This window comes from Triturus cristatus, chromosome 7 (genome assembly GCF_964204655.1).
Source record: "Triturus cristatus chromosome 7, aTriCri1.1, whole genome shotgun sequence".
NCBI classification, from domain to species: Eukaryota; Metazoa; Chordata; class Amphibia; order Caudata; family Salamandridae; genus Triturus; species Triturus cristatus.
The window spans coordinates 949,814,676-949,829,648 of NC_140590.1; the positions used below are offsets into that span (position 1 = coordinate 949,814,676).

The 14,973-nt window shown below is 41.0% G+C and overlaps 1 protein-coding gene across 1 annotated transcript in view; it reads left to right on the forward strand.

Moving 5' to 3' along the window:
* The window catches only part of PKD2L2 (polycystin 2 like 2, transient receptor potential cation channel), a 1,478,337-nt gene that overhangs the window by 338,518 nt on the left and 1,124,846 nt on the right, over window positions 1-14,973 (forward strand). The window lies entirely within an intron of this gene.

Consider the following 14,973-nt stretch of genomic DNA (forward strand, 5'->3'; position numbering starts at 1 on the left):
TGTGTCAGAGCGATGAGCTCTGCGGCTTGAGCTGACAAAGTATTTATACGATTAGTTTCAATGACTTCAGTATCTGTTGTGACTGCATAAGCGGCTACTAACTCTCCTGTACTTGTTCTCATGCATGAACCATCGACATAAAATGTCAAGTCTGGATCTGACAATGGAACATCGGTCAAGTCTTGTCTGGGTTTTGTCGTTACAGTAATAACTTCAATACAGTCATGGGCTAGTGGGTCTGTTCCGGTTACTGGCAAAAGTGTGGCAGGATTCAATGTGTTACAGCGTCTTATTTCTATATGTGGCTGAAACAATGTAAGTTCATATCCTGTAAGTCGCGCTATAGTCAAGTGTTGTGTTTGCGTTCTATTTACAAGAACCTCTACTGCGTGGGGTACTTGAACTGTCAATGGATGTCCTAACACTATGGCATCGCTTTGTCTGATTGCTAAAGCTGTCGCTGCTACTGATTTCAGGCACGCAGGCAAAGCCTGAGCTACGGGATCTAATGTACTAGAGAAATAGGCACATGGTTTGTGTGCTCCTGCTTGATCCTGTGTGAGTACTGACAAAGCAGTACCTTCGCGTTCTGTAACAAAGAGTGTAAACTGTTTTTTGTAACATGGCGTTGCTAAAACGGGTGCTTGACATAAAGCTTTCTTTAGGCTTTCAAAAGCTTGTGTGTGTTCCTGAGTCCAAGGGAGAACAGTCGATGTGGCTGCCTCCTGTGTTGTCAATTGAATGAGTGGTTTTGCTAGAAATGCATACTGCGGGATCCACTGTCTACAGTATGAAGTGAGGCCTATGAAAGCCCGCACCTCCTTTTGTGTCTTGGGTATTGGCATGTTAGTTATTAACTGAATGCGGTCGGGTGTAAGCTGCCTTCCCTCCTTGTCCAGCGAGTGTCCAAGATAAACAACTTGCTGGACACAGAATTGCAGCTTAGAAGGGGACACCTTGTGCCCTTTTTCGGCTAGAAATTGTAAAACTGTCAGTGATGCTTTCTCACATTCTGGTTCGCTTCTTGCGGTGATCAACAGATCATCGACATATTGAAGCAAGGCAGTGTTAACTGGCATGCGGATACTGTCGAGTTCTCGTTTCAGTGCTTGGCTATAGATGCTGGGGCTTTCTGTAAATCCTTGAGGTGCGCGTGTGAATTTAAAGCTACGTCCATTTAAACTAAATCCGAACAAATATTGGCTTTCCGGATCTATTGGGACGCTGAAAAAGGCGTTTTTGAGATCAATTACAGTAAAGAATGTTGCTTCGGAATCAATAGCTGTCAATAATGACGAGATATCTGGGACCACAGGGAATTGTGGCACAATGCATTTGTTTAACTCGCGCAGATCAATAACCAATCGATATACTGGCGGCGCTGTAGGATCTGTTCGTTTAAGAATCGGTATTATCGGTGAATTACATATATTGGAGTCTGTTTCCACAACTACTCCTTGGGCAATGAGTTCGTCAATGATTTGTAGTAAAGCCACTACAGCATCTGGTGGTAACTTGTATTGTCGCATTCGTGGTAGCACCACTCCTGCCTTTAGTGTGACTCGATATGGTGTAATATTCATGCAACCAACATCAGTAGGGCCTTGTGCCCATAGACGTGTAGGTAAGGCCTGCAGTCGGGGATCCATGTCTCTAGTTACATAGTGACCTTTAAAATCACGTAAAAACAATCTTACTCCTTCCGGAGAACAACATATTATAGCTCCTAGAGCTTTTAACGTTTTTATTCCTAATAGATTTTCTGGACATGATTTAGTAAGCAATAAATCTGTAGTTCGGGTCAAAGGTCCTATCGTAAGTGGCAGAGGTTGTGACACTTCATTAACAATAGGTTTTCCTGAAAAACCAAGGGAAATATTCTGTGAGCCTGAGAGGGGTGCCCCTGGAACTTCACTACGTTTTATAGTTGTTCGACTTGCCCCTGTATCGAGTAAAAATTTTCTATCTTGACCTAATAATTTACTATGTACATAAGGTCCTTCTTGATCTACAGGAATCTCGATAAGGGGTAAGTCAACTTCCCTCTCTAGGCTTGTTCATGCGTAACGCTGATACTCGGGATATTCATACTGTGCGGTCTGATACATTTGTCGTGTTGTTGTCTGTGTGGCAGCAGCAGGCAACGGTGGTGCAGCTGGCACAAACTGTATTGGCTGTTGTGCGGCTGGCATGGCCTGGGCATGCTGCATAGCTCCTTGTTCATTCTGATCTTGTCTTAGTGGCCGTGATCTTTCTTGTGTTTTACCTATGGCGATATTATGTTTTAAAACTGGACAATCGTGTACGTAATGGCCTGGCTTTTTACAATAATTGCATGTCCCCTTTACAGGTCCTGCTGAATCGGAATGTGTCATACCCTTTTTATGTCCTTCAGCTGGAACTGTCTGGGAAACTAGCATTTTCATTTTCGTGTCTTTCATGCGTCTGTGTTCATGGTCTTGTTCCTCTTTAATTCTATTGTGGTGGTACTGTAACATTTGTAACATTTGTGTTGGAGTGTTACCTTGCCAGGTACTCTCGAATTTTAATACTCTATTCTTTACTGGGGGCAGAGCATTTTCTACTAATTTTGTTACAAACAGATGTGGGTATGATTCGCTACTTGCTTTTATGCCACTATTTATACCAAAACATTTTTCAAATCGGGCATAGTAATCACTAATGTCTTCATCTTGCTTCTGCTTACAGGCTGAAATTGTACCCCAATCTTCCTTTTTCGTAGTTAATAAACGTGGCAGTACCTGTACTAGTAGACCTGGTAGTGCTTTAGTTTTGTCCCCAAGCCCCGAACCTGGACCTCGGGCCCTTTCCTCTGCTTCTAATGCTGACCATTCTATCTTTTGATCACCTATCTCCCACTCTTTTTCCTTGAGTTTCTCATAAATGCCAGCAGGCATCAACACCTTTAATATTGTCATAATGTCGGGGTAGGTATACTCTCCCATGAGTAACATGTCTTTAATTTCTCGGTGAAAACCCGCTGGGTCTTTGTCATGACTGGGTACCACTTTCTTCATTTCTAACAATTCTATTTTCGATATGGGCGTATATACAAATACGCGTTTAAACTGATTGTCCTCACCCTTTATTGGGTGCACTTCTCGTAAGGGATTCTGTCTATCTATGTGATACGTAGTTCTTTCCTTGACGGACAATGGAACATGTTCTGAACATACAAAAAGAATATACTGCTTTCTTGATTCTAGAATTTCTTTAATTAATTCAGTACCTGGACCTCTCCATTTATTCATAAGTAATTCAGTCAGTATGTCAGGCAAGGGACCAGGGTCCGAATGCTGACTCCGATATAGTATAATGAGTTGTTGAATCATATAAATCCCAGCTAACCTTTGTTCATCTGGGGTAAGATTCAAAAATGTGCGTACTACTGTATCATCACTATATTTTCCGGGACTGTCCACCCAATGGACAGCTGCCCTGGCTAAATCTTGTTCATCCATAGAATCGAGGAAATGATAACCCCTTCGTTCTCGGAGTAGTTTGTCGGCGGTTTGGAACGAATGCTCGTTAGACCTTATGTTAATTATAGGTATTTGAAAATTCCTGTTATTATCTGGACATATCGGACGTATTGGGTCAGTATGACATCTAGTCTGATTCCTATTACAAGATCTTCCTCTACCTACATAGGCTATGGTGTCTGACTGTCCTGTGGGCAGTCCTGACCCTTCTTCCTCGTTTTGTTCGAACTCGTCTACCTCTAATCGCTCTTCGTGTAGGCGTTCTATTTCTTTACGGATTTTTCGGCACATGGCTATTATACAGTTTTGTTTATCATGTCTCCCTTCCGATATATTCTGGCTCCATCTTGTAAGAATTTTCATTGCTTCCGGGTCTACCCCCGGTCGGTCTTGATTTCTGATCACACAGTTTATGAGGAAACGTAACAGTTCCCCCTGTATCTCTACTTTCTGGTATTCCATAGCTCTGTAAATACATTCTGGATCTCGCCCCGTTTGGACAAAATGATATATATTATCTAGATGCGCAGTCATTCCTGGTAACTTCGCTAAATACACTGCGGCTCGTCTGATACGCAATGATGCTAGGGTCATTTCGTCCTCCTTTCCAGGCACCGGGTCATATCTACAATCTATAAGAAGTTCCTTAAGCGCACGAGCACTAAGGAGTTTGGGTGTACGTGAATGCGCTGACTCTTGAAAAGTAAGTTTATTTATTCTGGGTGGTGTAGAAAAGACATTGGCAGCTCCTCCCGCGGCCCCATCTGGGGCGTCGGGTGTAAAAGGATTCGTCGAACGTGACACAGCAACTGCAGGTGTGGACACAGCCATAGAAGTAGCTGTAGGAGCGGATACAGAAACAGATGTGCTTGCCGGAACTTGTGACTCGATTTGTTGCTGCAGGGATACGGGTACTGGATCTTGGCGTTGAACCTCCCTGGTATGCGGTCTATGTGGGGCGGAATTAGCATACTCGGGAGCTGCGTCATCTAAATATGAGGAAAGAAAAACATCTTCTGCGGTTCTAGGATGCCCCTTAGGATGTACCTTTATTGGGAACAATGGGGTTGGCAAGTCTTTTGGTGTCTCTGGAGTAGCCTTAGGTAATCCTTCGGCCAGGAGGGGATACATACCATTCATAAGGGCATTTCTTTGTCTGTCTACTTGTTCTGATTTTACTCGGATACCTTCCTCAATTAATAGATTCTCTCGAACTTTATTGGAATTCTCTTTACTCTTCTCCTCCTGTCTACGCGCTTTTTCTGTTCGTCTATGTGATTCTTTACGCCATAATTCAACGGCGTCTTTCTGTGACTGTCTGACTTTTCTTTTCCATAACTCTTCCTCGACTTTCATGATGCACTCTGCATCCCAGGTCCCCGCTGTGGGCCACCTCTGACTTTCTGGTAATCCCTTGGTATAGTCTACCCATAAATCAAGAAATAATATAGCGTCTAAGCCATATTTGTGATACATAAAGTGCCCTGGAGTGTCCCTAGGAGGAATAGGGACTGCTTCTTCGAGAACCCCTTTTCTGGTAGTGATCTGTCTTAATTTCGAAAAGAGCGGCATATTGAGAACTGACCTTATACTTGATTTTGACCTGATACTTGATTTTGAACAGACTTAATACAATAAACACGATAATGAACAGTCATTCATACCACGATATTCAGAACATACTTAAACACTTTAAACATTTAACATTAAACCATTAACTGAAACAACAATGATGATCGTCTGCATAACTAATCACCAAGCTTAATTCTCGACAATAACTAGACAATAACTAGACACTTCGGAATACTTCGGAATACTTGATATACTGCTAAACAGTACAGATACACTGCTAAAACAGTGCAGACCGGATTTGTGTACCCAAACCCGTCTTGACCGGCACAACCTATGTGCACGTCAGAAATGCCTCCCCAGCAATGGTACTCACCGGGTAGCTTCGGAAACGGAAGGCCTCAGTAACTTGAACTTGAACCGGACCGGACTCGACTCGACTCGACTCGTCGGACACTGGGCTTGACTTCGGACTGGTGGGTCTCTATATACCTCGGATCTTGCTCTCTCAGCTAGGCTCTGGTCGGGATACTTCGCACTTCTCACCGCCTCGTCTGGGTGTTGATCGCAGTCTCAGTCGCCCCCGCTTGACCGGAGGGAGATACAGGAAATCCTGCTGGTACGCGTTATTGTCCGTCCAGCTGTGGCAGGAGACCGGGCCTGCAACGCACCGCCGGCGCGTGAGATGAGAAAGTGTCCCTGTTCGGGCGCCATCATGTGGTAAATATTTCTCCTTTACCGGGACTGAATTTGATACAGAAACATTATAAAATAGCTCAGAAAAATGAGAGGCAGAATCCGTGATATTAGAGTTTCGGAATGGACTTTATTCCGGTGGTCGATTATAATCGGATGCTTCAAGTTCCATCACCACGGGGGTTCAGGAAGTGAAGTACATACTTTATTGACAAGAAATAACTTTTATAGTCCATACATTATAATGAAGTGAATATAGTAGGCGTAACAATTGATAAGGACATTGACGTTTGGTTTGCGTAACCGAAAATGGGTGTAATAATGAGTAAAAAGGAACATGATTGGTTGTGATGTCATGTATAGGTGGATCTATAAGATAATACTTGGCATGGATGCGCGCGCAGCAGTATGACGTGTAATTGACGTGTAACTAGGGGGTGACGGGGACTTGACATTTAGCTCTATATGTGGAGACAAGAAGTCTGGGAGGTCAAGTCAACCTAATCCCAAATCATATCTAACATCCTATGTTTAAAGAACTATGTTATCCATAAAAGAAGGACTCTCGGACAGAATCTATTCTATACTGACTGTGCGTGTACAAGCGTCTAAGTGTCTACACTGAATGCGAGGGGGTAGAAATATTCCATGGTAACAGGGCTATGAATTACTTGCATGAGGACAGAGAAGATGGGCCTTTTTGCTTGGTAACTGGAGGAATGTTTACTTAAACTACTAGGCAGGAATGCATCGGCTGAGGGGGAAGCAGATAATTCGAAGGTGAAATACAGTTCTTGGCAGAGAGTAAGCTGATGTCAGGCTTCGTGAGCCGCGCAGAGAATGAGACAAAGTTCATGGTCACAGATGCAGGCTCGGGCTGGAGCTTTTAGAGGCAGAAGGCAAGAAGAGTTTGATGACAGAATCAGGGCCTACTTGCCTGGACTGAAAAATGGAGTAACTGAGCCATATAAAGCCGGTGGCCTTTCATATTTAAGAATGGAATATCCGGCCTATTCATGGCGGATCTGGCAGAGGACATGTTGACGGTGGGCATACATGTATTTGCGTCTTCATAACTGGAACTGGGGGGGACATATATGTACTTGTGATATACACATGGAACCGTTGGGGTCCAAGATAGGGGACATAACTGACCAGGAAAATCCATATTTCCACAGTAGAGCGGCATTTATGTACAGGAATAACAGTTTTTTCACTATTGTTGTCACCCTTGCCATTACCCGTCTACAATATCAACAAGTCTATCTAATTGTTCACTGGATTTAGCAATTGCTCACCTTGATATATGATAAATTGGTGCGTGCTCGTAATTTTGTTATCCCGCTTGTTACGCAAAGAGATCCGTGCATCCAACGTCCTTGTTTTTTAATTTATAAAATACTTTGCCTCTCATAGATCTAAATAAAGGAGAGAGGGAGTATGCATGGTCTCGTTATTTACAGTGATACATAATGTTACCCCCCCTATTAATTATTTTTTTTTTTTTAACTGACGACTGCTGCCCGTCATTTATTTACCTTTTTTCCGTATTTTTGAAAGGACTACTTTCTGTATTGCGTTTCTGGAATTTGTTTGAAAAAATCCCCACACCACAAGGCTTTAGTTCCTCTTCTTTTACCGGGCGGGTCTGACAATAAAGATATATAAGCATATTTTAGAGAAAAAGGGGCGGGCGATCCCAAGCTTATTATATTGTTCAATTGTATATTCTATATCCTACTTAATTTCCTTACATATCTCACCTTACCTCTGTTTAGCAATCTGTCATCAGAAATATGGGTGTCCGGATCCTAGTTGTATCATTCCCATAATTCCTGACTCCCTATTTAACTTTATGTCTGCTGTTTGTTGATTGGTTTGCCCTCGTCACATGGTGCGGGTCTTATTACCGTTTCTCTCTGCTGATTTATAATTGGTCCATTTAGTCACCTGGTCCAACCTCTTTTTTTTCTAACGTTATTAGTTCTATTGTGCCTTGTGACTTCTTAACAAATTTTTTTAGTTTATATGTGCCTCATCAATTGCCTATATCTTCACTATTATTTTCATAAACAATATTAATTATATTAACATGTTTGAGTGCTCCTTTCGTGTATTTGTAACGGAGTACACGGGAAAGAGTCTCTAAGCAGACGCTTCCATTCGCTGTTTGTTAAGTCACTATCGCGTATTTCTTAGTGCTACTGTATCTAGTGACTTCTTGTCAAAATTACTACCCATATATGCCTCATTCGTTACCTATGTACCCTCTATTATACTCATAATAAACCTTGATTTTTTAATAGAATGTTTGAGTATTTCCTTCGTCTATAGACCACGGAGCACTCATGAAAGGGTTTTCAAAAGACCCTTCCCTTTGCTGTTTATTGAGTCACTATTATGAACTCGTACTGACTCTGCCACGTATATCAATCTCTTCACTAAGTATCATATTACCTTCACAAGGAGACTGCTAAATTATATCTTGTAATCACAATGGATACTGTTTCCCGCATCTCCTCATTACATCAATATCAGTTTCATCCAGTCTTCTCTAGAATTTACCCCTCTTTCCACTGTGTTAAGATAACACATGTACCATTGTTCTCTTTTCTTTCTTACTTGATCAAGATCTCCTCCTCTTCTATTGATCACATTTTTTTTACTAATATGAACCATTTAAAATCACTGCAGTCATGGTTCACATTATAAAAATGATCGACCAAAGGGGCATTTTCCTTTTTGATTCTAATTTCAGACTTATGTTCCAAAAGACGTATGCGGAGTTCTCTACTCGTTTCCCTTACATAGCCCAGCCCGCATGGGCAAATCAAAAAATAAACAACATTTTTGCTACAACAGTTGTTTAATGTTGTTGCAGTCAGATTTTTCCCAGCAAATATAATGCTTTTTCCTTCTAAGCATTGCATGCATATCGAACAAGTCCCACATTTATTGTTGCATTTCGCTTTCTCACCCATTAATGTACTTTGCTTTTCAACTGTTGTTTTGTAAGTTCTCACAAGTGAAGTTTTGATCGTTTTGTTTCGTCTAAATGAGAAGAGTGTTTGTGTGGCTGAACGTCAGTGCCATAATTAAGAATTTTCCAATTTCTGTTTACTATCACCCTTATGCATCAAGCCAAAATCCAGTCGGTAAAATACCGATTCCTTATTAGCTCCCGGTATTAAGTAAAAAATACCCAATCCCAATGCATCAACCCAAAAGCAGAAATCGGTATTTAAGGAATCCTTAAATAGCGATTCTTTAAATAGGGATTCCTTAAATACCGATTCCTTAAATAGCTCTTGCATTTAAGGAATCCCAAAGTGAGATTCCTTAAATGCAATGCATCAAAGTTAAAAAATTAGCGATTTCGCTAATAAGGGGAGCAAATTACCATGAAGATGAACTGCATGGTAATTTGCAAAAACTTTGAAAAATGCACTTTTGTGCATTTTTCAAAGTGTCATGTTGCGCACACACATGCCCTTAGAGCATGTGTGTGTGCAACATATGTGCACATATCATTTTCAGGGGTGCAACAGGGTGTCCTTTTGACACCCTGGCACCCTTGAAAGTGCTCCAGCTATTAGCGATTCGGTAATACCGAATCGCTAATACAGAATGGCTTTACATTCATTCCTATGGGCCTCCAAGCCCATAGGAATGAATGGGTAGGTATTCCTTATTACCGATTCGGTATTACCGATTCGGTAATAAGGAATGTTAAGGAATCGCTATTTGAATAGCGATTCCTACATGCATAGCCTTTTGCTATTCCTTATTAGCGATTCCTTATTTTTCGCTAATAAGGAATCGCAAATGCTAATGTTGATGCATATGCCCCTATATTCTTAATTTGGTTCCTTATATTTGAAAATTGTGTTACAAATACCACTCTTCCTGTAGCTGTGTTCCTTTTTTCTTTTTTGGATTCCAATAAACAATCCCTATCATAAAACCTAGCTCTTTTCAGGGAATTTTTGAATAATTTATTAGGGTAACTCTTGCTTTCAATTTAGTTCTCAGAATCTCAGCATGATAGTAAAAATCTGCAATGCATGTACAATTTCTTCGCAGCCTTAAAAATTCCCCGAAGGGTATATTGTCTTTTTGCGAATGGGGGTGATTACTTGTATATTGTAAAAGGTTTTCTTGTCTGTGGGCTTAGTGTAGAGTTCCACATGCAATTCATCATTTACATTCTTAATTTTAATATCTAAGATCTCTACACTTGAGTCGCTGTAATGAGCCGTAAATTTCAAATTGGGGTCCCCCAAATGTATCCACTCCAGGAATTCCGTTAACATAGTGCTGGCCCCATTCTATATGAAGATAATATCGTCTATGAAACGGTGCCAGCACGTTAAGTTCTAAAAAAATGGGGCAATCTCATTGAATATGTGACACCGTTCAAAGTCTCCCACATAAAGGCAGGCCAGACCTGGGGCACAGGTGGCCCGCATGCTGGTCCCCTTTGTTTGTAGGTAAAGTTCATCCTTGAACAGGAAAATTTTATTTTTTCATACCATTCTAAAACAAGACATAATGAAACCTTTGTTGCCTCCATTGAGTTCTTCCCCATCTAGAATCGTGGAAATTACCTCTGTGGTATTGTCTTGGGGGATATTAGTGTAAAGGGCTTCAATATCCAGGGTGACCAAAATTTGGGTCACCCCGTTGAAGCCCTGCACCTCAAAAATAGAAATTGCGTGGGCCGTATCTTTAAGATATGACCTTTGTTGTTGTACTCTTGGTCTGAGAAAAAAATCTACGTATGTACTTAATGGTTCTAATACTGATCCAATGCTGCTCACAATCGGCCGCATTGATGGGTTGGATAAGTTTTTGTGGATTTTAGGTAATCCATAAATAGCTGGGATGACTGGATGTGAATTCATTAAAAATGTATATTCATTGTCACAAATCCAGCCTTTCTCTTTGCCTGTATTGAGGAGAACCTCCACTTCTTTTTTTAAAATCTCTATTCTAGTGAACTTGATTCGCTGATAGTGATCTTTCACATTAAGGCGTTTTCTCATCCTATCTTCATAGTCTGATGAATAAAAAATTACTACCCCCAGCCTTTGTCGGCGGGTTTATAGTTATTTGATCACAATTCTGTAAGGTTTTTAATGCTCTTCTATGATCTATCGACATATTATTATGATGGTTGTTCTGCTTCTGTACTGTCTTGCTCATATTTTTAATTTCCAGTTCCACTACTTTTTCAAAAACGTCAACGTTTTTGTCAACCTGAGCTAAATTGGGGGTAAAGGTAGACTTAGGTTTCAAACCAGATACATTTAGCGGGGGTACATATACTTTATTTTCAAAAAACCTATTCAATCTTATTTTTCTAAAAAACTTTTTAAGATCGCTTTCTAACTCAAACATATCATGTGGGGCTGTAAGTGCAAAGCTAAAACCTCTCTGTAATACATCTTGCTCTTCCTTACTTAGAAGTCTTTGGGAGAGGTTTATTATGGGGAGTTCATTTACCTCCAATATTGTTTGTTCCTCGTAGTGAGGTATTCTTGTCCTCCATTCTGAGGTTGATGGTTTCTCAGGGGTTCCGGTCGGTTGTACCCCCTGTAACCTCTTTGTCCTCGATTTTGGCGTCTCCCTAAAAAAGTCTCACGTTCAAATGGGGGTATTCCTCTATTACCTTGTATCCCTATCTGTTCCTCATCGCTGCTGGAACCTAGGGTTTCTGAAAAGTTTATACGTTTGTTCCCACCTCTGGAGTACAGGGGTCTCTGGAATTGTGGGTTTTCCCATCTCTGATCTCTTTTGTTCTCAAAATAATCTTTATTAATATATGGGTAAATTCCCTCCACACTATATCTCTCTACATCCTTTCTCAGTTTCTTCATTTTCTTATTTGTTAAATACTCCCTATAACTTTGTGTTTCTATTTCTAATTTCTCAATCTTATTTTTTGCTTCTTCTAATGCTGAGCTTTGTTTTAACTGTGCTTCTAAGTCGTCTATTTCACGCTTTTCTAATTCTATCAGTTCTTGAGCTGTTTCTATAATTAAAATAAGCCAATCCCGGCTACACCGATTGGCTATATGAGTCCATGTTTCAATGAATTTAGGATTTTCTACAAATAGACCAGTTTCATTCCTTACTTGCAGTCCTATTGGGATTACTCCTGCTTTCAAATACTCTATTAAAAATTCGGCATGAAGTTCTGTTCGGATTAATTTCTTCTTAAGATTTAAGATTTTAATCAGTTGTTCATGACAAGTATTATTTAACCCCTTAGATTTTCCACTACGGGGATTATGATTTATTAATTTATTTAATTGATCCTCTGTGAACCCAAATGTTTTCAGTTTATCCATGGCGATATTCGTAAGTGTCCCCTTTATGTAATAAAATAGTGGATCAACTTCGTATCTCAATTTGAAGACAAACAGCCTCTCCAACCAACAGGTTGTGCAATTCACAATAGAACAAAGGAGAGGGACACCTTAAAAAACTGGTGACTTAGTTTTTCTGTTATACTGTGATCTTGTGTAATTATAGCACAGATGCATCCAGTATTATGGTGATGGTTCGTTGAACTAACGGTTTAAGAGGACATTTGTATCTGTGAACTCTTTAGACCTTGCCGAGAACTTGTGAGAAAGATGTGTCCTAACTGTAGCTACTTTGCGCTCTTGGCTTACTGTACTGTTGAATTGAGTGTCACAAGTTGTTAATACTTTGAAATGTAATAAACAGTTTTGGTTTAAAAAATCATATGCTGAACTACAAATCATGTGTGGTTAAAATTGTAAAGTCCTAGCTTGTATAGACAAAACAATTGTCAGTGTAAAATTGCAAAACTTCAAAATCTCAACCATTCTCAACTCGTCTCACTCTGCACTCATCCCTGTTGAGCAGTGGCAAAAGTGCCACAATTATATTATTCTTGTCAGACTTCAGTTGTAGGGATTACCATGGGATTCCCTGATATTCATCCAGGCAGGGGCAGGTTGCAGTCACAGCCATAGCACTCACAAGTGTCGTGGCCACATGCCATAATGATGATGATCCATTGTGTACGCTGTGTGAGTGTTGACCACAAGTCAAGTGTGGCATGAAAGCCACCGCAGTTATAAGAATTAATATTGCATTCCGTAAACGGAAGGTGTGTTTGTGCCAAACATATTGACATCTCCGCCCATTTCTAAATGTCCCAGTTGAGGGATGTTGTGTGTTTGTTCTGCATCACCCTGATGCACAATGGATGAAAACCCAAGGGAGGTATCTGTCCAACTGTAGCTCGTAACAGTGACAGCACACTAAAGGCAGTGTTCTGTTGCTTGGCTCTGTAGCCATTAGCATTTGTGTGGCCCTGAGCAGCTGACCACGGGCAGCGTCATTCCGGACTGGCACACAGCATCCACCCTGAGCTAAATCCACTACTTGCATGACGTGAGCAAACAAGGAGATTGCTGTGGTGCATTGTCATGCTGAAAAGCCACACCTTCTGCTGTGTCACATGAGAGGGCTAGTCGGGGCGTTGTATGACCAAGCACACACAAATGATGTTCACTCAGAATGCACTAAGAGGACTTGACATTGCCTAGCAATCCCAACCGGACAATTAGATGGACACAAAAAATACCCTTTGAAATGAATTGACTTTGCATAAATGTCTGTAACATAAATGATACACAAAGACCATGCAGCACCCAGCATTGTCTCTGAACAACTAGATGAAAATCTTAGATACATCTGGATTAGGAGTTGCCACGATACTGTCAGGAGTCAATTGTGCTTGTTGTGTCCAAGTCACATGTGTGTTACCTAACTGATATGACTATTACAGCCTTTGGCAAATACAAACTGTCTGCCAGGTACAATGTAAGGTGTGTCATGTCCCATCTCTGAATCATATGTCTGAAACAACATCATTTAGAACTCGGGCCCGTATGTGAAATGTACTAGCAAGTTGCACAGTTGGGTGGAAAAGGTAGACACATACTCATGATACATATCCCTATGACGACACACAAACAAATTCTTGTCAAAGTAGGATACACTGTGGGTTTAATTGAAGGAACAACATAAAGCTTATCACAATGTAAAAAAGTTGAACAAAAAAAACCCCACAAGCCTGAAGTATCTTGCATTGTGTCTTGGTTACTGTCCGCTTGTCACACACCCTCTCTGGCCATGTAGACACACTCAGTCAATTATTGCACAAATACTCATTGAAAAGATTGGCTAACGTATTGCAACCAACATCAGCCTGGGATAGACTACACAACCACATACCTCTGCTTAACATACTCTGGTGGTGCATCAAATATCTGGCTGTAGGAGCAAACGCACGGCTTCCGTGAATTGTGAAATGGCCAGACTCTCACACTCTGTCATGAGGCCACAATGAGATGCACATTTCAACGCTGGTCACTGTACAACTCCACAATCCCCACATGCCATCACTAGCATTCTAATTGTGTGACAGCCATTCATGCACCGTATGCTGTGTACACATGCAACTAACACCTACAAGTGGGTCTCTATAAGGACTGTAAAACACTGTAACTTACTGAGACATGTCCTGTAGACACACCATCCACATGATGTCCCCAAACTAAATCAGGTTGGAATGACTGACCTTCTCATTGTACAGGCCCTACACAATACAGACCACAGACACCTTGACTAACAAGAATATATGCAGAAAGTAGAGTCCTGGGAGGCAACAGGGTCAGGACACTGTCAGAATAATGCCTACCTTACACTCACCATGTGTGCGGGAAATGTATCAGATGGGTACACAGCCTTGAAGGGTATTGGCCTACAGTGGCATGCCATCTGTGGCAAGGTTGTCATGCCACTAATTTACTCGATCTGTAGAAGGCAAAGACGTGTGTCCACCACTATCAAGTTACATAAGAGTATTGTGCCATTACTTTTTGTACATGGGTGTGTCCAAAATCACTACCATGTAGTCAAAGTCCTTATGTATCCAGGTTTATTGATGAGACAGTTGTCTATTTGCTTCTAAACTGTTGCACGTTGCGACACTTGCACTATGTTGACATCTGAAAGCATGAACCGTGTGGAAGTGTTTTTTCCTAAACAAAGCTTTGTGACTTCATGTCACACTCATAGACAAAACCAATGTTAACATTGACATCTAGCCAAAGTAGGCACATAAATCTAGGATACATACTAACCAAGTGCTTCTACTACA